The sequence below is a fragment of the Apteryx mantelli genome, chromosome 1 (genome assembly GCF_036417845.1).
Source record: "Apteryx mantelli isolate bAptMan1 chromosome 1, bAptMan1.hap1, whole genome shotgun sequence".
In the NCBI taxonomy this organism is placed as follows: domain Eukaryota; kingdom Metazoa; phylum Chordata; class Aves; order Apterygiformes; family Apterygidae; genus Apteryx; species Apteryx mantelli.
Genome location: NC_089978.1, coordinates 148,441,962 through 148,462,933, shown reverse-complemented (window position 1 = coordinate 148,462,933; position 20,972 = coordinate 148,441,962). Strand labels below are relative to the sequence as shown.

The 20,972-nt window shown below is 38.8% G+C and overlaps 1 long non-coding RNA gene across 3 annotated transcripts in view; it reads left to right on the top strand.

Moving 5' to 3' along the window:
• Positions 1-20,972, top strand: part of LOC106488683 (uncharacterized) — a 37,912-nt gene that overhangs the window by 827 nt on the left and 16,113 nt on the right. The window contains exon 1 of one of the 3 annotated variants that reach the window (XR_001293268.1): positions 12,460-12,625. The exons of the other annotated variants lie outside the window; for them this stretch is intronic. This is a non-coding gene — a long non-coding RNA (uncharacterized lncRNA). Of the gene's footprint in view, positions 1-12,459; positions 12,626-20,972 lie in introns of those variants that run through there. 3 annotated transcript variants of the gene reach the window in all.

The following is a 20,972-nucleotide window of genomic DNA, read 5'->3' as shown; positions in this document are numbered from 1 at the left end:
GGGATGGCCCCGGCACTGGCGGTGGGAGCGAGCTCTGCCTTTTCGGAAAAGTTAAGGGACTTTATTCTAACGCAACTGCGATCCTAGAATAACCAGCGCAGCTCGTCGAGAGGGACGTGATCGGATTTTCCCAGGGGATGGCATGCTGCCTCCGCGCTGTACTTTGGTCAAGGGTAGAACCAATAGAAAGCTGTGGGATTTTGGGTAATAAGTGTGGGAATCTGCAAGAGGAGTAGGTCTAAGAGTGATTTGTTTTCTTACTGCTCATGAATAATGGCCTCTAGCATTTTTTTTAAACCAGCAGGCCAACGAAATAGGCACGTGGGAGATTTGGAGGCGTTCAACATTTCAATCATCATCAACAGCAACAATAGAATAGGGGTGCCCAGGAGGACTAGAGCACGGGGTCTGTTGAGAACTGTTTTCTTTGAGAGTCTAGTATCGCACGCTGCTACAGGTAGCTTTCGTTATTGTTGCTGCTGCTTAACTCTTGCAAAAGGAAAGTTTACAATATCTTAAAATTAGAGAGGAAGTGATTTTTTTTATAAAGATCCATTTTGCTCCATCCCTGTCAAAGAATCGGGTATTAACTTTCATTCAAATTAAAAAAAGATGTTTTATTCCCATTGTAAAACTATGAGATAATGTGTCCTGTTCTCCCTCCTCCCAATTTAAATAAAGCTAGCTGCCTACAGCCTTGCTGAAGTGAGCTGCTAAGATTTAAAATCAAATTCTTTTACTTCAGGAGCTCATACACAGTTCCTTATCAGAATATTTTATCACCTGAAACTTACCTGAGAAAGGCTACTGTATCTGCTGCTACTTTTATATCCCCTTAATCCTTCCCAGTGGTAGAAAATACATTACTGCCTCAGAAATGGGTTCTTCATCCTGCAGAATATACTATTTACAACTATAAAATTGGGATTGCAAGGGGAGAGTTTTTGTATTATTTAGCTATAGCATCTAGCAAGGTTATAGCCAGCTTTGTTTTATGAGGCTCCTCCAGCTGAAAAGGCAAAGGCTGCCATCAATTTGCATTTTGTGAATGGATAGCATGTCTATTCTGATATAATTTGAACATGAGAACCTGATAAACACATGTCCATTATGTATGGAAGTCTTGCAACAGAGCTTTCTGGTTGAACTTAAACTGTTTGGGTTGAGAGTTACACTATAAGGAGTACACGACTTGAAAGCTGCAAGTGTCTTTTGTAAACAGATGGACATTTGAGATGAATTGACTGTTTCAAGTTAATTGGGTTAACATGTGTGTGCACATGTATCTAATTTAGCCTAGTATAAGTTTTTGTAAGTGGCAGAAGCTAATATATGCTTTTTGGAAAGAAAATAAAAGCATATAAATTTTGTCTATATGCGTTTGAGCTCAAGTTGTAGAAGTTCTTAAGGACTGTAATTGTCCTGTTGTCATGATCTTGTAGTAGCAGGTGAGAGTTACAGAGCGCTTACTGTTTTTCAGTTAAGCATGCAGGCAGTTTGCTAATGAATTCTGAAATGGTAAGATACACTTCTGAGGTCTGTATGCTGAGAAAATAGAAAAGTGCTTAAACATACGTATTGCTGCCCCTTTATCTTATGTACTACTTGCCAAAACCAGTTAGGTTGAGCAATATCATTAAACTGTCAGATATATTGTTTACAATGAGATAGTTCCTTAGTGTTCAGGATTAAGAAACAGCAGTTCTCTGTTACTCATCATAAAAATATACCACTACATTCCAAGAAGGTTTATAAGTAGTGTAGCTAACTATCACTACATAAAGCATAGGAGGAAATTGAGACTTGGCATCTCTGACAGTGCTGCTGTAATGCAACATGTATACGGGAGCTTTGTTTCTGCCTGCGGTTCATACTTACCCTGATATAAAATACTGTGATGTTGACATATGGATATACCAAAAAAGAGAGCGTTTGTTGAAAAATAAGAATTCCAGCACTTAGGAGAAAGTAAATGAACAGTCCTTCTAAAAATACAACAGTATGCTAAAGTATTGCCAAAGCACTGCTGTGACGCTGTTGTAAGCTGTCATATTTTTTGACCATTATAAATAGATTAGTATCATTATAAGGATTTTTTTCCTATTAGCAAAGAAGGTTTTTTTCCCCCGTTTTCTACATAAAAACACTCGCATGTTCCTTGAACAGGCAAAGCCATCCTCCCACTGAAGGCAGTGGGAGGGCTGCTTGTAAAGGAAGTGGGCAACTGGGCCTTAAATCGTGGGAGTGGCTCTTGTAAAGTTTGTGAACTCTCCTGTACTGTAAACTTTTTTTTTATAATCTCAGTTTTCCTTACATTCTTCCTTTCTTCAAGGCATCAGAGATAATCATGGCGTAGTCAAGTTCAAATCCAAATTTGGTTTAGACAGCATACTAGTTTAAGCCTGAAATAAGAACAAGCTCCTTTTCAGCATCACTGAAGTGTTGGGAGCTTTTGGGAGCTTTCTGCCTTTTTCAAGGCATGCTTGGACCAGATCAAAAAAGCTTCCTTTCAGGTTAGTGACCAAACTGTAGGACTAGGGGAATTAAATTCCAAATCTGTTTCCCTTTGTGAAATTTAGTAACAGATAAGAAAATTCAGGTCAAGACCAAAACCTTAGATTCATGTCCTACCTCTAATTATTGTATGATTAATCTGCATGTTCATTGGTATTCTGTGGAGAGTGGAGACTACAGAAAAAGTCGATTTCGGATTATGTGTGTACAGTCTGTTGAAGCAGCTCAAGTCTGTGTGTTACTTGCTCCACTAATGGACATCTTAGGAAGGTGTAAGATTGTCATCCTTGCAGTGCTTTCTCTGCAGCTCAGATCTCATCTACAACACGCATACACACATACACAGGCGTCTACACACTATATTCTCTATATGTAAACTGCATTGTCTGAACAAATTTTTATTGTTCACTGAGCATACATGCTTTATGTTGCACATGTTTCTAGATGAGGAGACCATATGCTTCATGACAGCTTGAGGAGAGTCTCCTCTAATATTTCTGACAGCTTTATTTTCTGTCTTCTTCAGCCTCTCCCTTTTTCTCTGAGCTGCAAATGTAGATTGAGACACTGGTAATCCACAAGAGGATCCATTAATATTGGCTATTTTCAGAGGCACAAAGGACAATTACTTTCTCTTCCTAGTAACCTCCTGCTGGGTTACTAGCTGCTTGGGAGGCAGGTGATTTTAAGACTGCCGCTTTACCCAGTGCACCAAATACCAAGCAAATCTTTGCTCACCAAGATTCCAGTTCCTAAAGCCAGTGGTAACACCAAAAATTGGCCCAGAGCGCCTGCTCCCACTGTGATGACTCACACAACCATCAACACTTTTTAGAGTTAAATTTGATCCATTGGCCCTGAGCAGTGCTGACAATTGCCAGCTAAAAGACCCTTCAGCGAATTGTCCTTTAACAGAAGTCTTTTTTTCCCCCATTTCCTGTTGTTCTTTTAAATAAAAAGAAATCCTGATGACAAAGCAAAAGCATATTCTGTGGTCGGGAGTGTATTCTGTGTCCTTCTGTTTAAGGAACAGGGTATTTACCTATATTTCAGGGAAGTGAATTGCCTGAAAACTACAAGTCAAAGTTACTCTATAAGGATAGTGTTCTTCACTGCTGCAAAATCTCTTCAAGTAAAAAAATCATACACTATTTAAAATTATGCATCATGTAGGAGTATTTGATCCTTTGAAGGGGTATAGTCAAAATACAAGGAAAAGTGTATACTGTATTAGCACTGTATTAGTCTGGTAAACAGCAGAGAAGGTGTAAGCCCATCTTTTTTGTTTGTGAGCATCTTCTTAGAGAAACTGAAAAGTCTTAAATGTCCAGTGGAATTTGACAGCATTTTATACTTTCTGCAAGGAGCACAGAGTTTTACGAAATACAATCCCAATAAAATCACATCCTGTAGCGCAGTAATTTCAATTTGAGGTCTCCTGGGCCCTGGCAGGGTGGTCCCTGTTTTACCTGAAATGAGTCTGCAGGATCTTGGGAAAGCCAATGTCTCGTTCAGTAGGTTTTGATTTGTTTGAGTAGAGGTTTGTATAGGGGACTTGCCTTAACAGTCAGCTATGAGGGAGATGCTTCAGAGATGTTCAGAGATGGACTGTTAGTAAAATTGTTTTTAAGGTCTTGTTCTTAGTGGCAGTGCTTTTAATTTATTTAATTTAATTTAAAAACAGATTCTCAGCGCTGGCCTTTGGCATGGGCAGAGTAGAGAGTTGGCTAGTTTAGCAAAAAGCCTCAATAATAGGAGAACTAGCGGGATGGGGCAAATCTGCCTGTTCATACCAGAGCAATAACAGCTCCATCCTGCCCTGAGAAGTTACTTTGGACACATCTTTGAGGAGAGGGCAAAAATCAGTTTTGTTTGCACTGCTCAGAAGCCTTGAGCTGGCTCTGAAGTAGATATAAATATGGGCTGCGGTATCTTTTGTTTCTGTAGGGGGTATATGAATAGAACAGGTCTAAATTTGATTAAGAGTACCATGCTGTGTTTTGTAGCAGTCAGTTTAAAGACACATATTTAATTAAACTGGTTCAATTTCTAAACTAGGATTATGGAGGATACCTCTTACACTGCTATAAAATCTTCATATATGAGTAAGTTTTCAGTTTAATGAAAACAAGGGCTGGGGGACACGGTTGTAATCCTCAGCTAACCAATTAAGTATTTACTTAATACGGATCTAAAAGTTAATTTTACAGTCTGTTTAGAGAAAAAAAAATTAAGCAATTATCTGGCTAAGTTAGTGTCTTTGGTCAGTGGATGGAAGAGTTGCTTTTCTTAGCTGGGAACACCATTTCTAATGTTAGAGCTGACCTTCTAGCAGGAGATTAGTCCTAATGAAGCAGATTTATACTGAGAAGAATTCAGAAACCATTAGAAAAGAGAAGAAAATGAACAGTTTTCAAGTGACTTCAGAGCAGTTTTTGAATTAAAGGCAGATGCTAACTTTCATATTAATGAATTTTTTAAGGATGTGGAGAAAATACCTTTTCTTTAACAGTGATTCATCCACCAAATCGCACTCTGGTAGAGTATTTTCTTCTCCACTTGCTCTGGAAGGAGCCCAGGGACATTAAGGTTCCTAGTCAAAGTCACCTGTTTTAGCTCTTTCATGTGCTTTCCTTATGTGTACATACAGTAAACTACAGGTGTGTTTTCACTGAAATGAGATTTCTGCTTATGCTATGGTAGTAAAGATCATGCTTCTCATGCCAAAATATAGGCAAATGCATAAATAATAATAAGAAATGAAGTGTATGTATCTATTCCACTTCCATTTAATAATAAACTGAATGTATCTGCTCTTGAAGGGTATGTAAAATATATGAGAAGTGTATGTAGCCAGAAAAAAGTGAATGTGTTAATGCAATATTCTGTTTTACTAATTCAAGTCTGGGAGAAGAGTGTGTTCAGTGTCAGATACTGAGTTCTCTTCTGTGCTTGGGATTGATTTTATATTTGTAATTGTATGCGAACGGCCACTGGAAGTAGGACAGTTTAATTCTGAGAAAAATAAATTATTTGTTCTGATACATGAGAACGAGCATTTTTATAGTGGCACCATGGTGCATTAAATATTTTATGGTTGAGATTAACAAATTTAGGACAATTAATTAGTTCAGGTTTGCAAGTCATGCATAGATTACTCATTCAAGATCCACACATGTACGGTGAGCTTTTTGGTTCCCGTTGAAACCTGTTGCTGACATCAGTTTCATGCATTCTGCCGAAAGTCAGAAAAGACAGAGCAGGAGTAGAAATTACTGCGGTTCTTGTCACTTTTATAAAACAGTTTCCAATTGAAACCTGAAATTATATATAATGAGGCAGTCCTATAAACAGGGTTGCCATAGGTAAGTATCAGTTTGGATGGGATGATGAAAGTTTTGCAATTGTAGGGGAATAATATTAATTCTCGTGAGAGATTATACATGAGTAAATGCTGATGAATATGTACAAATATGTACATGTGAATTTAGTGCTTCTGAAAGGTAATTGACTGTTCTGGAAACTGAAGGCCTCTCTCTGCCAGAAAAGTGTAGTAGAGGAACAGCCCTGTAAAATTTCATGCAGTGTATCACCAGTGTGACCTGGAATATGTTCTGCAAGCAGCACCTCACAGGACGAGAAGGAAAGTCAGATTCTCTGCACTTTTGCGCCCAGATTCAGTAAAACTTCTTGAGGATGTGATTCTGTAAAAATACATGTAGTAGATTACTAATATGTTCAAAATGCACATTTGGGAACTTTAAATTACTTGGATACTTCCTCCCTCGCCCCATCATAAACTGTCATTAGACCAGTGTCTCACTTTACATAAATTGTCTTCAAAAGACAGCAGTATATGATATGTTTTTATGAGGTAGAAAAAAGGGGGGGGAAGTAAGTCATACTCTTCCATTTTATACTGCAAGTCCCCCTGTTGTTCTTTTAATAGATGATGCTTTGTGTTGGTAGGGAAAGTGGTTCATAGTGAGAAGTATCAAGCAGAAATGGGATAGAAAATGGAGAAAACAAGAGATTCCAGTTGTTAAAAGTATATTGGAGGTAAAGGTGCTCCAGTTTGGGTAAAATAGTGTGAATATCAGCAGCAGTTCTATACCTAAGCACCTCTATAATGCACACAAATATAGCATAAAGAGTAGCAGTAAGAAGCTTTAGGGAAAAATACCCTTGCACAATGCTGTAAAGTTTTAGAAATTCATGCTAGATTTTTCTCCTTGCTGTGCTTAATTTTAAATTCTGAGTTTTTATACATGAGAAGAAGGAAAATACTTACTTGTAAAACCATACAGCTTGATACAATTATTTTTATCACTAGAAGTTTTGCTCTTTCTAAGCTTAAAGTGCTTAGAAATGTTTTTGTGTCTTCATCACTATTTATAAATTACTCATTTACTAACAAACTCAGAATATGACTTGCAAGTTGTAAAAGTGTGTTATATGGCCCTAATTAAGAACAATATGTAAGTATAGGCTTAACTTTAGGAACATGATTTAGTTCATTTTAATTCAGCGAAATGTGAACATTTGCATAAGTGTTGGGTTGAGTTAGAAAGGAGTGAGGTTTCAGTGCAGCGAAAGGCCTGTTTTTGAAGGTAGCTTAGACAGTGCCCTGTTGACCTTCAAGGTGATTTAGGTGCTTAAGTCGCTCTTACAAAAGAGAAAAAAAAATAAGTGGGGCTCCTAAGTTACCTGTGTACATAAGCATTACTCACGTGTTTTGAAAGCCAGGATGAACTGTGACAACTGTGCATTAGAGGTATCTTTCAGGAGCTCCAAAGACGGCAGAATTTACACAGATCCTGGGTCTAAGGAATGATGTTGTGGGCATTTTAAATTGTTTTTATTAGCAGAGATTGGCTTTTCTTGTTTTCTTTCACAGAATCAGGGATGTTGGTTAGGCGGGACCTCCGGCAGTCATTGGGTCCAGCCACCTGTGTGGAGGGGCCCAGGACTGGCAGTAGGTCAGGGTGACCGTGGTCATGTTGAGCTGGGTCTGGAAAATTGTCACAGTTCCACTGCCTGTCTGGGTGGCTTGTGGTTTGTTTTGGTGTGTTGTCTTTCTCTGTTGCTGATTATATTTCAGTTGCTGTTAAACCTATCCATGTTCATTTTGTAATGCTTTCTGTTCTGGTCAAGACTATGAATGTATATGAGATCTTTGTTTATAGGGTACTCCAAAGACTAGCTTAAACCTGGTAAAGCCGATTCTTCTAGGTTCCCTCCGTCAATATTGAGAGGGAGGCTCCTTTAGAAAGTGCTGCAGAGCAAGAGCTTCCTTCTCACCATTGATCGTAGTGGGGAAGACTATTCTCACTAGACCGAAGTTAGATCATGTGAAAGTGGAGCTTGAGAAGTGAGAGATAACCATTATGGGCCTAGTCTTGCACCCACTACCATCAAGGGAGACTTGGCAATTCCTTTGAGTCTCTTCAAGCTAAAACCCTGAGATGGTGAGCCCTCTGAAGCAATGTCCACTTGAGCGTACATCCATGTGGGATTTCCACAGGAGCAGAGGCAAGTTCAGCACTCAGTATTCACTGGTGTTTAATGGGCTTGGGAACACAGCTGTTTCTGTAAAACAGCTGTTTCAAAAAACAACTTTTAAAAAAATGTGGGAAAAATCATTGGGACTTTTGCTATTGATTTCCTTGATTTAGTGGGGCAAGATTTTGCCCTCTTCTGGCCATTCAAAAGCTGTGGAGACCTGTCAGTATCTTAACAGGTTTTGTTTCAGCCCCTTATACTGTTTCCCATTTAGAGTTTTTGTTTGTTTGTTACAGCTCTCTTTCCTTCTCCTGCTTTGCAGACGAACAAGTGGGGGTTTTCTGTGGAGCTCTGGACATTTTTTTTCTTTTTTTTAATCAAGTATACAGTTTAAAGAAGATGGGGATGGCTGAGGGGGGAAATGAAAGCATGTTGTTGGGTTTTTTTAAGTATCACCTGCTTTTAAATAAACTCCTATATACCCATGTATGTTTTTTCACTTGAAAGACACTATCTCCTTCTTCTAAATATTTGCATAGCAAAGTAATGCTTTATTGCATTTTCATAAATAATTGAAAAGCGACTTTAAATAAAGTAGGCCAACAAAAAAAAAGAAAGTGTTGGTTTCAAATTTGAGAGAAGAAAATTATGTTTCCTTCTTGATAGCAAGTCAGTTAAATGTTATTAAATCCCATTCTCCCACTCCAACGTGACCGCAGACAAATTTGACAATTGACAGTTTCATTTAGAAGAGGGAGAAAGGGGTGGAAAAAGCTTTGGAACGTTGAGTGTTTTGTTTTGTTTCTTTTTTTTTTTCTTGGTAAGAAAGGCAATTGTGACCCCTTATCAGTTTGCAAGTGACTGAGGAGCAAATCTCTGGAGGTCTGCTTGTTGGATTTTCAGTACAGTTTTCAATGCTGTGCTGTAATAATGCAAGCTATTTTAGAACTGTGCATACGTTAGTGTTCTGGCGCGGCATGATACAATAATGTGTGAAAAAGCATAAGATCACACCTTGGTGAAACTTGCAGATTTCCTGCATAATCCGACAGTGAGCTCTTGTCAGGTTTTGACTATATGTAAAGTGAGAATAAAGTTTCCAGAAGCAAAGCACAGGCCTTGGATGCATTTCTATGGCTGTTCAGGGATTTTGGCCCTGACATAGTTATGAATGTGCCTGACTTGAAGCACTTTAGTCCGACTGTAGCCAACGGGCCTCCTTCTGTGCTTAAAATTTGTCACATGCTTTAAGTCCTCTGTTGAATTGGAGCTTTGTTTTTGCTAGTGCTGAGACAGATCAAAGAGCCAGTGTAAATAATTTTTTAAAAAATAATCAGTCAACATGAACAATTTTCAAATAACAATACAGTGTGTTTTATCTGGTTATAGAATCATATATCATCTATGATTTTAGTTTGCCACAGATACCGTCACCTGGCTGCAGGTGCCTAAGTCCTGAACTGTTTTCATGTGAATTTGACTGAGAATGGCCTGGCAGACTGGAAGCAAAAATGTATTCAGTTACAAATGTTCTCGGTACAAGATGAGGACTAGTGCCATTATTCCAACATGCACTTTGTGTGGGTTCCTGGCCATTAATTTGTGCTATAGCAGAAGTCATGGACATGGTGCAGAAATTCCTGGGTGAGGTTTTGGGGCGTGTGTCAAGCAGGAGGCCTGACTAGAAGATCACAATGGTCCTTTCTGGCCTTGTGATCAGTGATTGTCAGTATTAATGTGTTTTAAGATCAGAGCTGCTAAAAGAGAGGACGCTGTTCAGGTAAGTCTCAGTGAGTGGAAGCTTCATGCAACTGATCCATCTTCCGGAGGAAAAAATGGCAGTGTTTTCATTCTCCCCCCTGCTTTCTTCCCAGATTTACTATGTCTCATTCCATTTTTTATAAAATCACTGGGGCTGTATCTTAAGTCATGGCCCACCATTTTCAGTCAGTGTGATACATTTGTTGAGGATTTGGAATTTGGGATACTTTCCACCTAGGTTTTGTAGAAACACCTGATATGTGGGGTTAGTTCCTGAACACCTTCTGTGCTTGATTTATCCTCACAGGTTGTCAAGGTATTCAGATGACCTGAAACTGAGGAAGTGAGAGGGAGCTCAGCTGGCAAAAGTCTGACATTGAGTCTGACTGCGGTTCAAAATTTTTTTTTGCAGAGTTAAGCCCGGGCTGTGTAGGAGGTGAAGAAAGCCTTCTTCACCTTTTCCATTGTATCCAAAAAGCTCTCAGCAGCCTAATTTTTCCAGGTGATGATTAACCTAGTTAGCTCACATTGTTTCAAACCGAAGACAGTTCTGCTTCGAGAAGGCACAGTGATAATTCATGATAGCATATCAACATCCCCCCCGCAGCAGGCTCTGTGGTGGAAATGCTCCAGTGGTGCTTCAGGAGGTTCCCTTAGCCAGGCACACTGTACTGTCGACCCTCCACATCTGTCGTGGAGCACTCTGCACTGCTTTTGTCCAACTTGCGATTGCAAACCCTTCGCGTCAGACACTGCTGTTTAGTATGGGTCTGCAGATTGGCTTTTAGCGAAGCAGGCTCACAGCTTTTAACCTAGTTGGATATTTTGGAGGTCCTGTGGCAGCTGTGATCACAAGAGGCATGCAGATCTTTAGGTGAAATAACTGGAGGATGCTCAGAAAGCAGTGTCATTTGCTGTTGGGAATTTACTTCCCTTTGCTTTTCCTGGCTGGGGTCTTTCAGGGTGTAAGGCCAGGACTGTCTGTCTTGGGAGGTTTCTTGTATAGGTTGAAAGAGGGTTTTTAGGGCAAAAGACAAAGTCATTTTGTTGACACAGAACAGTATGTATCATTGTTTGTGTTATTACTGCTTTACATATTTTGTATTTGTAAGAACAACATATTGATGACTGTGTGTTAAAGCTCTGTCTTTTAGTGGCTTGTTTTCTTTCCGAAAAAAGAAGAAAACTACATTCTTACTAAGAAAACCCCCAAATGATAATGGACCAAATATTAGTGCTATGTTCATACATGATCAAATTCAGAAAGATTAGGGCATTGTGTATAAATTGCCTTTGTGTTCGTTGGGTTAGCAGCTGTCAAATAAGTGATTATAGATGTTGGCAGAGCTTTTTCTTTCTATAATCACTGTGAAACAGGGATGGAAATGTAACAGATGCCATTTAATACGGACCAGCACCTAGGTTCTGTTTCTGGGTTTGGCTCTATTGCCTTGTGGCCAAAGAAAGTTTCTTAAACTCTTGTTTTGCTATAGCATTAATGATAACACTGAACAGAATAACTGTGTTCAGATTAAGGACAGTTGTTGTTTTAGATGAGCTTTACTTTGCTGGGCAGTGATAACTTTCTGCAGGAAATAAATTGGTCTGAGGCTGTGTTGGGGCTTCATTTCCTAGGGTTTTTTTATTTGTTAACTGACAAGGCTTTTTTGATACCAGTCACCGTACTTGAAGTCCTGTTGAAGAGCAAATGAAGCGTTGTGATGCTATTTTTTGCAGCATAGGAGTCTATGGTGACTCATTTAGTGTTCGTAATGCTTGTGACAGATTTAAAAAAATCAAATCAGTTACTCCCAGTGAGATGGATACGCTCAGCCAGACCCTGTTTGAGAATTATTTGCTGCACTGTTAAGACCAAAGTACACATCTTCCCCCGCCCCCCCGAAAGAATCCAGCTTATCATGAAATGTTTATCAGAGCCATATAAACATTTCTCAACTGCTGAATTTTGAAGGGAAATTCTTTCAGTCTAACATATGTATTGCAAGCAAAACTCTTCACAGATTAAAAAAAATAATTAGCTTGGTTACAGCCCTACTTATTGCCAAGCATGCCAGCATCTGGCAAGGGTATGGTGATCTGGGAATTTGCTGCTTGAAGCCATGGAACAAAGTGTTCTGATCCGACCCCGGCAAGCAGAGTCCAGGACTTGAACTGAAATCTTCAGGAGCAGAAAAGTCTTAAGTGTCTGGAAAATTGGCCTGTTGAGTCACCACGCAGGCACCAAAACAAAACTAATTTTAAGCAGGTCAGAGTTCAGTGATTCCCTCTGGAATCTTTTTTTTTTCCCCTTAAAAAAAATGTCTCATGTTTTAAGTGAAAAGGGTCAAAGTTGATGCACTGCTACAATTTTTGAATGCTTTCCCTTAAGAACAGCCACCCAGGCTAGGATTAGCATGAAGGGCTGCTAGGCTGGCACTTCGGCGTCTGGGTTAAAAATATTTTAAAGCAGTAAATGCAGTCAGAACGGAGAGAGAGATCCCTGGGAGCCTTCCTATTCAAAAATGTGTGAGCTCAGGGCAGCAACTGCAATGTAATTTAGGGCAGTATATGCTTCATAGCTTTAGAGAATATTGCCTTTTGTTAATGTTACATTGGAGGACAGTGAGATAGTAGTAATTTTAGAAAGGTGGTATTCCAGTTTGTTTTACATTGGAAACTTCAGAATAAATAAAAAGAAGCGTCAATTGAGGAAGGGATGTAACTGCAGAAAACCAGCAATGAATCCACTTCTGAGCAGACTATAGAAACGACAGGGGGAAGTGGGTATAGAAACATTTTCGTGGGAATGCAGCTGCAAAAGGAACTTAGCAGACAAAGGCGAAATCAGGTATGTACTTTAAAAGGCATGTGGGCAAACTTTTGTCAGAGAGCCCAGTGAGGAGCCTGCACACATTAAATTACAAAATGTTTTGGGGGATCAAATGACAAAAAGCTTGTATTGCTTTTCCATTGCTGAAGAAATGGGTCTGTCTGTAAGCAGGAATGATTCAAATAGCTGGTTTAAAAAACAAATACTTGTGAGAGCGAGGGAGATTTTTCCTTCCCATTCCTTTATGAGAATTGTTTCCTGCTTTTTCCCTTCATATCTTACAGAGTTCCCTTTAAATCTGTAAATAAAAAGGATGGGATCTGAGCTACCTAGGGAGGCTTGAATATGGATTTTGTTTGTGTCAGGCTTTGTGAGCTTGGTGATCTCTGTTTATCTTTAAGTAATAGTCATGCTTGCACAACACAGCAAATGCAATGTGCAGATGTCAGAACAGCTAAAACAAAGAAGGCTGTCTAGGAAAAGCAATGCCAAACCTACTGGTTAAGAGTTGAGAAGTAGCAGTTAGGGCTTCTGGTTTCTTTTCTTCTCTGTGCCTCTTTATGAGAGTAGGCAAATCTCTAGGCCAGTGTGAAAACTCCTTATTCTTGCTAGTGAGTTGTAGCTCATGCAGACTGTGCTGTTGATGTGAGGATGTTCATGGGAATGGTTGCCCACCTATGGGTGCAAAGGTTTATGTTTTGGTTATCAGTGCCATAGTGATTCTGGTCTGCTGAATAATACCTCTTTCACGGGGCTTCTGTGTTGATGTGCAGTGATTGTTTAGTCAGTGGCTCTTTGAGTGACGGTGCTATAAAGTTTAAAATTTATCAGGAGAATCTCAGTCTAACTCGATAGTACGTGAAGTTATTGGAATGCTTCTCCTTCATTCTCCCGCAAGTATTCAATGCATGAGGACTTAGATGTGAGGATGTGTGAGGCTCTGAGGTCCGGTTTGTTTTCCAGGTTATGACAAGGTTCCATTTTTCTCAAACCTTACAAGTAGCTACCATACTTTACTTATTTAAATTTAGGGAAAAGTTACTGACATGCAGTTGCTTTTGCATTTAAGAACACAGTTTATAGCCCTTTGAAGTCAGCATGTTTGAAGGAAAAAGAAGTGCTTAGGGTAAGCTGAACTTGAATTAAATCTTGTAGGCAGATAACATTGAATTTGCGGTATGGTTCGTTTTGCTAAAGAAGTAAGTCAAGCAATGAGTAATGCTGGGCCAACGTGTATCGCAACAGGAGGTGGTGTAGCTTTAGTGCAAGGTAGTGTGGTTCACTGGATCTGAATTATGGAGCAATTCTTCTAACTTAAGGGATAATGATGGTTCTGAAAAAAAGTTTATATGTGATTTGTATAACTATGATTCAAAATCATGACATTGAGATAAATCAGTCAGACTTCCAGCCCTGATACTTTTATTCACAGTGATTTATAACTTGCAAACTGCAGTTTGTTTGTAGGTTTCAATTTTTTACCTTTTTGAAAAACATACTTCTCTCTGCTAGTATGGGACCCAGTGAAAACTTTGCAATAGAGGAGAATTTTAGGGAGCTAAGAGGCAGAATGTGGTTCGTGTGGTTCTCAAACATAGTGCTAATTTTCTGTTTGAGTTCTGCACTAGTAATACCACAGTTTTCCTTGTATCCAGGCCCGTTAAAATCTTATCCTAGTGCAAGAGGGTTGCAGCATGTGTATGCTGTGCTGATCCTTTTTGTTTAACTGGCAATGCTTTTACACTTACTTAGCTATCAGAATATGATGGGTCAACAGGATCGTTCTCTTTATCATGAAGCACACCTGAAATATCTGCTTAGGTAGCGCCTGTGATTTCTCAGGAAATATTCAACCCAGTAGGGAGCTGCAGGACTCACCTCCATCTCCCAAGGGTTAACAGTAACCTATAATAATAATCTTGTGACACAAAAATGTTTCTTTTTATGCATTACCTATTTCCAGAGGCCTAATTTAGGTTTTGTATCAAAATGGATATCACAAACGCTTGAGCTTCCTGCTGAGAAGGAAAATGCTACCAAGAGACTTTGTTCTCTGTTATTCTCCTGGTGTCTGGGAGGGGTGAGGAGACAAGGAAACAATTGCCGCTATCTCTAGCAGTAAGCATAGTAGCGCAGGATGGGTTGCAAAGGTAAAATAGTTTGACAGTGTTGTTCCTGTGAAAGATTGACCTTTGGTCTCTTTTAGAATCTCTATCTATCTCTGTGTATCTCTCTGTATAGATCTGTATCTTCATAGAAGAGGCAAATTTACACAGCACCAAGAAAAAAAGGATTTAGATTTAGATCAGATTAGAGTTAGAGTTAGAAAAGTTAGGTTTCCTAACTGCACAGAAATTTCACGTGCTGTGAAAGGAAAAGACTGTCCTAATGGAGTAAAATGAGATTATGTATATTTATTCTTAAATACAGACAGCTCCATTCAAAGATCTGTATGTATGCACCCCTGCTTTATCTGTGTACATTTCATGCCAGATTCTCCTGTAGACCCAGCTAAAGTGTCTTCATCAGTTACTTTCATCAAGAATATTTGTTGAATATTTTCACACACAAAAAATTAAATTTTGATTGTTGTTGTTGTTTGTTTGTTTTTTTTTGCTGTGAGTAGAAACAAGGAAAACAAAAACTGGAATTTGAAAAGAAAATTTTCTGAAAATCAAGAAATGCTTACTGAACACCCAAATACTTTTTTCCTCTCTGGTATTGATTTTTCACTGGAAACACATGTGGGGGGAGAAGGAAGATTGTAACAAAACCAAAAAAATGCTTGTCTTTCAGAATTTCCTGGCAACTGGTATTTTTTCCTGCTTTTTTGAACAGAATTTTGTTACATGGCAGAGCTTCTCCTGAACGTGCCCTGCTCCTTCTGCCCATGGAGTTTCCCTCAGGGGTGGAGGAGCTCTTTTGTGGCAGTCTGTTTGCTTTCAGCCCATGGGCCGTAAGCCTCCCTCCATCTTTCCCTCCACTCCTCCTGCTTTGGACAGGCATACAGTTCCTCTTAGGGAACTGTTGTCTTTGCTCAGCCTCTGGAGAGAAAGAGTTCCTGGTGTTCCTGGTTATTTCAGTTCAGCAAATTCATGTGCTGAAGTATGGACAGGGTCAGAAAAGCTCACTTGATCCAATGCATATAGGCAGAAAGTTTTACATGTAAGATCTAATCATAGGGAGTGGGGTGGTTTGGTGCAGCAAGGACGAAAATCATATTTCGTCTGTGAGGCAGTTCTGGCTACTGCCTCAACGGGCTGGCCAGTCAGTAGACCACCCATGTTGGAAGTATTTGCGTGTGTGTGTGTGTGCACACATGTTAGGGTGTGTGCATGCGCATGCACACACCTACGCATGTGGGAATGTGGAGGGCAGAGCCAGCTTGGGTAGGATTTATGAGGTTGATTTCAGCACTGCACATGTAGGGTTGTATTGGCCTTGGCCCTCAACCACGTGGCTGGGCTTAAACGTGGTCCTTAAACATACAGGCATTAGCCATCCCAACTAGAGGACTGAGCGCATGGTGATGAGCGTGGAGAGCATGAGCTCCAGTCCTTTTCCACCACTGAAGCGCTTTGGTGTTCTGGATAAGTCACTCGACCTTTTGTTCCTCAGTTTTCATGTGTTTAAAGATGGTTATACAGACTGATCATCACACATGGGTGTTGCAAGAATTAATTAATTACCATTTGTACAGTTTTGGATACTTATAGCCCTAAATAAACAAGAACTTAATCTGTTATTTTCTTCATATTTATACTATAGGAAAAATCTACTAATTTATTTCCAAACGCATGACACCCAAAAACTATCTTCACACTTCTAAGTGAAGTCAGGGCTTGATGCCAACACTTTTTTTTCCTAGTGAATATGGTATACTTGTACACTCAAATAGAATGGTACAACCTTTCAGTTTCACTCAAGAGCTGGAAATTTTTCCTTATTTTTTTTCTCTACGTGTAAGCTGTAAATATCAAATGCTTCTATTTGATCAGATTCTTTGTCCGCATGATTGTACCCATTGCCAGTTATCTTTTAGATGTATATTTCTTTGGGAGTAGCTCTGACAAACTAGTAAACTATACATGTTTTTTTTCCATGTGTTCTGTAGTTTCCTTATACATTAATTTTTGCACTTAAAGGGGATTAGGAAAGAAGAATGGAGACAAAATATAATAGAGATGCTTGTCACCTCTTATCCTCTTTCTGTGTGTGCAGAGAAGCCTCTTAGTATATAGTTTTGGGAAAGAGGAGTAAATCATGTCCCAAACCTGATGTAACACTACAGAAATGTCATATGTCAAATGTCATTGGTTCAACGTGGAACATCTAGACACAACAAAATGAAGGAAGTCAGAGTTCCAGTCTGTCTCTGAATTTGCCATCATATGGGAGTTAAATCAGAGCAGAGGTTTTTTTTCTTTTATGTTTTAATTTCCTTTGTTTTAAGAAAGTATTGTTTTTAAATGAAGTGGGGGAGGAAAGTAATATGCCACTGATGTGCTTTGGGATCTGAGGCTCCTGTGGACCCCATAGGATGTCAATGGACTCATTAAGATTTAGCCAAGTTTTATGCATTATTCATAATATACATTCACAGCATGCACCCTAAAGACTGTCTCCTGTTAATGCTTAGTCAGAATCATTTGCATTCTGTATTATGGATCCATAATATAGAATACATTGAGTACATTTTGTGTATTATCCTTTACACATATTTCCAGCCTTTACTGTTATGGAATATGCAGCAAATGTGTTTAAACAATAGCATACAGTTGTGTTTTGTTGCTCCATAAAAACTAATGCATAATAAGGACCCTGATGAAAATTAATTATTGCGTATGGGCAATGGACAGGTTTTTTCCCTCTTTTTAGCTTCAGTTTCATTTTAAATGTACTTTCCTAACATGTTTAATTTTTTTTTTTTAATTCTGGGCTGATATTTTGTATTTTTTTGTTTCAAATACATACAGAAATCATTTTTGATGTGGGAGGTTGGCAGGTGATGAAACATCAAATTGAAGCTGAGATGTTTAATAATCATAAGAGCCATTTGCTGTGAGTTTACTCTAATCCTACGAACATTATTTCTGCTGTACATGACAAGACAAGAGAGTCAACAAAATACCACATCAGAAAATTAATTCTGTTCCTGTCGTCTGAAGTGTTGAAGCTCTTCTCTTTTCTCTCTTCCTCAGCTGCCATTGCATCAGGGTGATTGGGCTGATCCCAGCTTTGCCACTGGTCCATTGAATGGCCCAGGCAACTTCCTTAACATACCTCTGCCTTAATTTCCCCATCTGTTGCACAGAAATAAAAGAAATAATACTCCTTAAAATCCACTATAGTAGCTAGCTATTTATATTTACTCCTGTAGTACCTTGTCACTGTGGTTAGAGAACATTCCTTTTGGAAAGGCTGTTCTTTTGAGAAAACTGGATTTCTTTTGGTTCCAAATTGTAGTAGAGTGAAGTCAGGGAGGTATGAGAATTATCTTCTATGTGCAGAATCTGTTAAAAGATCTTTTTTCTCTAGTTTCTTCCTGTTTGGGAAAGAACTGAAAAGAAAAGAAAGTTTTCGACTTACCAGTCCATACACAGGAAAACAGCAGTGAGCAAAGTTTTACCAAACCTTACAGGCTGTTAATAGGGAAAAAGGCCAGATCTCAAGCCAGGGCAAAGTCCAGGATCTTTTGGCATCTTTTGCAGATGCATTTTTGCAGGGAAGCAGCCCTTATGCATCTTTAGGAAGACATAGGAAATGCAGGACTTCAAATCCTGTCTTTTTTCAGAGAAGTGCTAGAAGGTTCTACGGACCTTCTACAGTTCTAACACAAAAAGCCATTTGGTATGCTGATGTCCGTGTCTCAGCAGCTTAGCTTGCGATGGGCAGAAGTAGGTTCTTGAGCCTAAATATCCACAATGCTGAAGGAGAACAAAAATTATCAAGTGACTTTGTGTAAAGTTTTTTAGAAATGTTATAATACCTGATGAAAACCCAATGCTTATCAAAATGCTTAAAATAAGTCTCATTATCAAAGAAGACTGAAATTTTTTATCCCATCATAGGTTTAATATAGGTGAATGTTTGGGAAGGTATGCTCAGGAAGCAAAGAGCTGGTATGAAATGAGTTGAAAATCCAAAGGATTATTTCTAATTTACTTTTTAACCAGTAGTTCTCCCAGTTTACCTTTAGGCGACGTTCATAATACATACATGCCCTGAAGATACAGCAGAGAAATAGGAAGGATTTTGCTGTGTCCTCAGTGAAGTGCAAGTATCTGATTCCTCGGCTCAAAAGTGACTTCTGAGGTCTTGGTTAAATAACGTCTGGAATACACACGTTTTCTGTTTGAAAGAGATGACCAGTTCTTTCTCAGAGTTTTTCACAATTGAAATGATAATTTTAAACTTGTTTATAATATATAAATATATTTTGCAGAATGTTACTGTTACTTGTTCCTTTTGCTTTCGTAGCAGTTGACAGTTCTCGATGCTTAAGTCTGAAGCACAGAAGCAAAATATTTCTTTCCTCTTTTGTATAAGACGTAGTGCAGCAGAGTCCTAGTCTATGATTATAGTAATAAAAAGTAAGAGTAATCATTGTAGAGGTAGTAGCAGCGTTGGCACTGAGTGCGGACATTATTGGATCCTTCAGCATTGTGGCCTTCCGTCCGTTAAAGCAGATCCACCTCACTACCTTACTTTTTTTGTGTTACTCTTGGATATGTGTGACTGAGGGTAGGAAAGAAAGACAGTGGGTATGAGACTGGGATTCAGGTTTCCTGTTCACTTGGTGCTGCAGTTCTCCTTATTACCTCCCGTGAATCTGAGCTGCCATTCCTTGTTTTCTCCTATTCTGTCTCTTCCGGGGCTCCTGCTGCTGCCCTGGCATTTCTCTCCTGCAGCCCTTCCTCCTTGCTCTACCCTGAAAGCTCCAGGCCAAAGCCCAAACTAATATATGAATCAAAGATCATTAGCTTGGGTGCTACTGCATGCTTGCATCGCTTACAGTGTTGGTCCATCTCACTAGTTGGACATCAGTATCTGAGACCAGTGAGAACTTGCTTTTTCTCATTGCAAATCATCGAACAGGAACATAAGCAATGCTCAAAAAAACAAGACATCAAAATACACCTTTCAGATTGACGAGTATGCTATATATAAGCCTAACTTCTGAGATTTTCTTTTGTTGCTCTCATGAATACCATTTACACTTGAGCAAATGCAAATTCATTATCATTTTTGATACTCTAGAAGCTGCTTCTGTGAAGCGGGTACAACATGCCTTTTAGTAAGTACATCTCAGTTCAGATTACAGTGCTGTGTATATGACACCTCTTTCTCCAGAGCAACCTGAGATTCTGCTACTTGTATTTGTCTCTTGAGCAATCTAAATTCATATTGTAAGATGTGCAGTAGTACAACAAGTATGTTTTTGTTAGTATTATTAGGCTTATGATGTGGAAAATAAAGAACTTGCTTCCTACTGTTCTGTGAAATTTCTAGAAAACTCCTAGCAGTTTTATTTAATATTTGCAGTAGATAGCTTTATTCTTCTAAATTATTTCTAACAGACTTTCTTCAATGAACAGCTGTTTAAATAGGAGCTAGGGTACATAGAAAATGAGCACTGTACCTTAGCTGGACTCACAAGGGATGGTGAGAGAAATAGTTTTCTTTTCCTGTGCTAATTTCTGTGCCTCTGTGATATTACCTTCCATAGCAAAGTACCTCTATACCATGTTTCAGTTCAAGACTCCTCAAGTACTATGTTGTCATTATTAATAATTACAGTATATAAGTAGTGGTTTGAATTGATACAGTTTAAAGTGTTTTTGCTGGGTTAACTACCATTTTGTTAGCCCATTTTCCAGACGGAAAGGTTTTGTGTTTGTTCTTCTGACTCAGTGCATCAGTGGGAGATGCAGACATTCCAGTTAGCTGATACTCAGTTCTGTGCTTGTTGTCTTGACATTCTGTCTGTCCTTTGTCCAAAATAACATGCATAATATTTTTGTCCATACATAATGTTAAAAAAAAGTCTAAAAAAAAAAGTCAGAACTCTCACACAACATGAGATTTTAAAATAATAAATTCTGATTTCTTTTTTTATTTGCCTTGGTTTTAAGTATTTATAGTTTAGGATCCTAACTTGGCAACAGTAAGACTAAGCACTTTTAAAAACTGAGATTTTCATATGATCATGTGAGTTGAGGCTTTAAAGGAAATCACCAAGCATTCTGAGACAATAGAAAAACATCATAGGTATTTGCAAACCAGGAACTTCTATTTTATACATGATTAAAAGAAGCCACAAAGTGGTTATAGATCAAATGCAGCAAATGGCCACATAGACTTA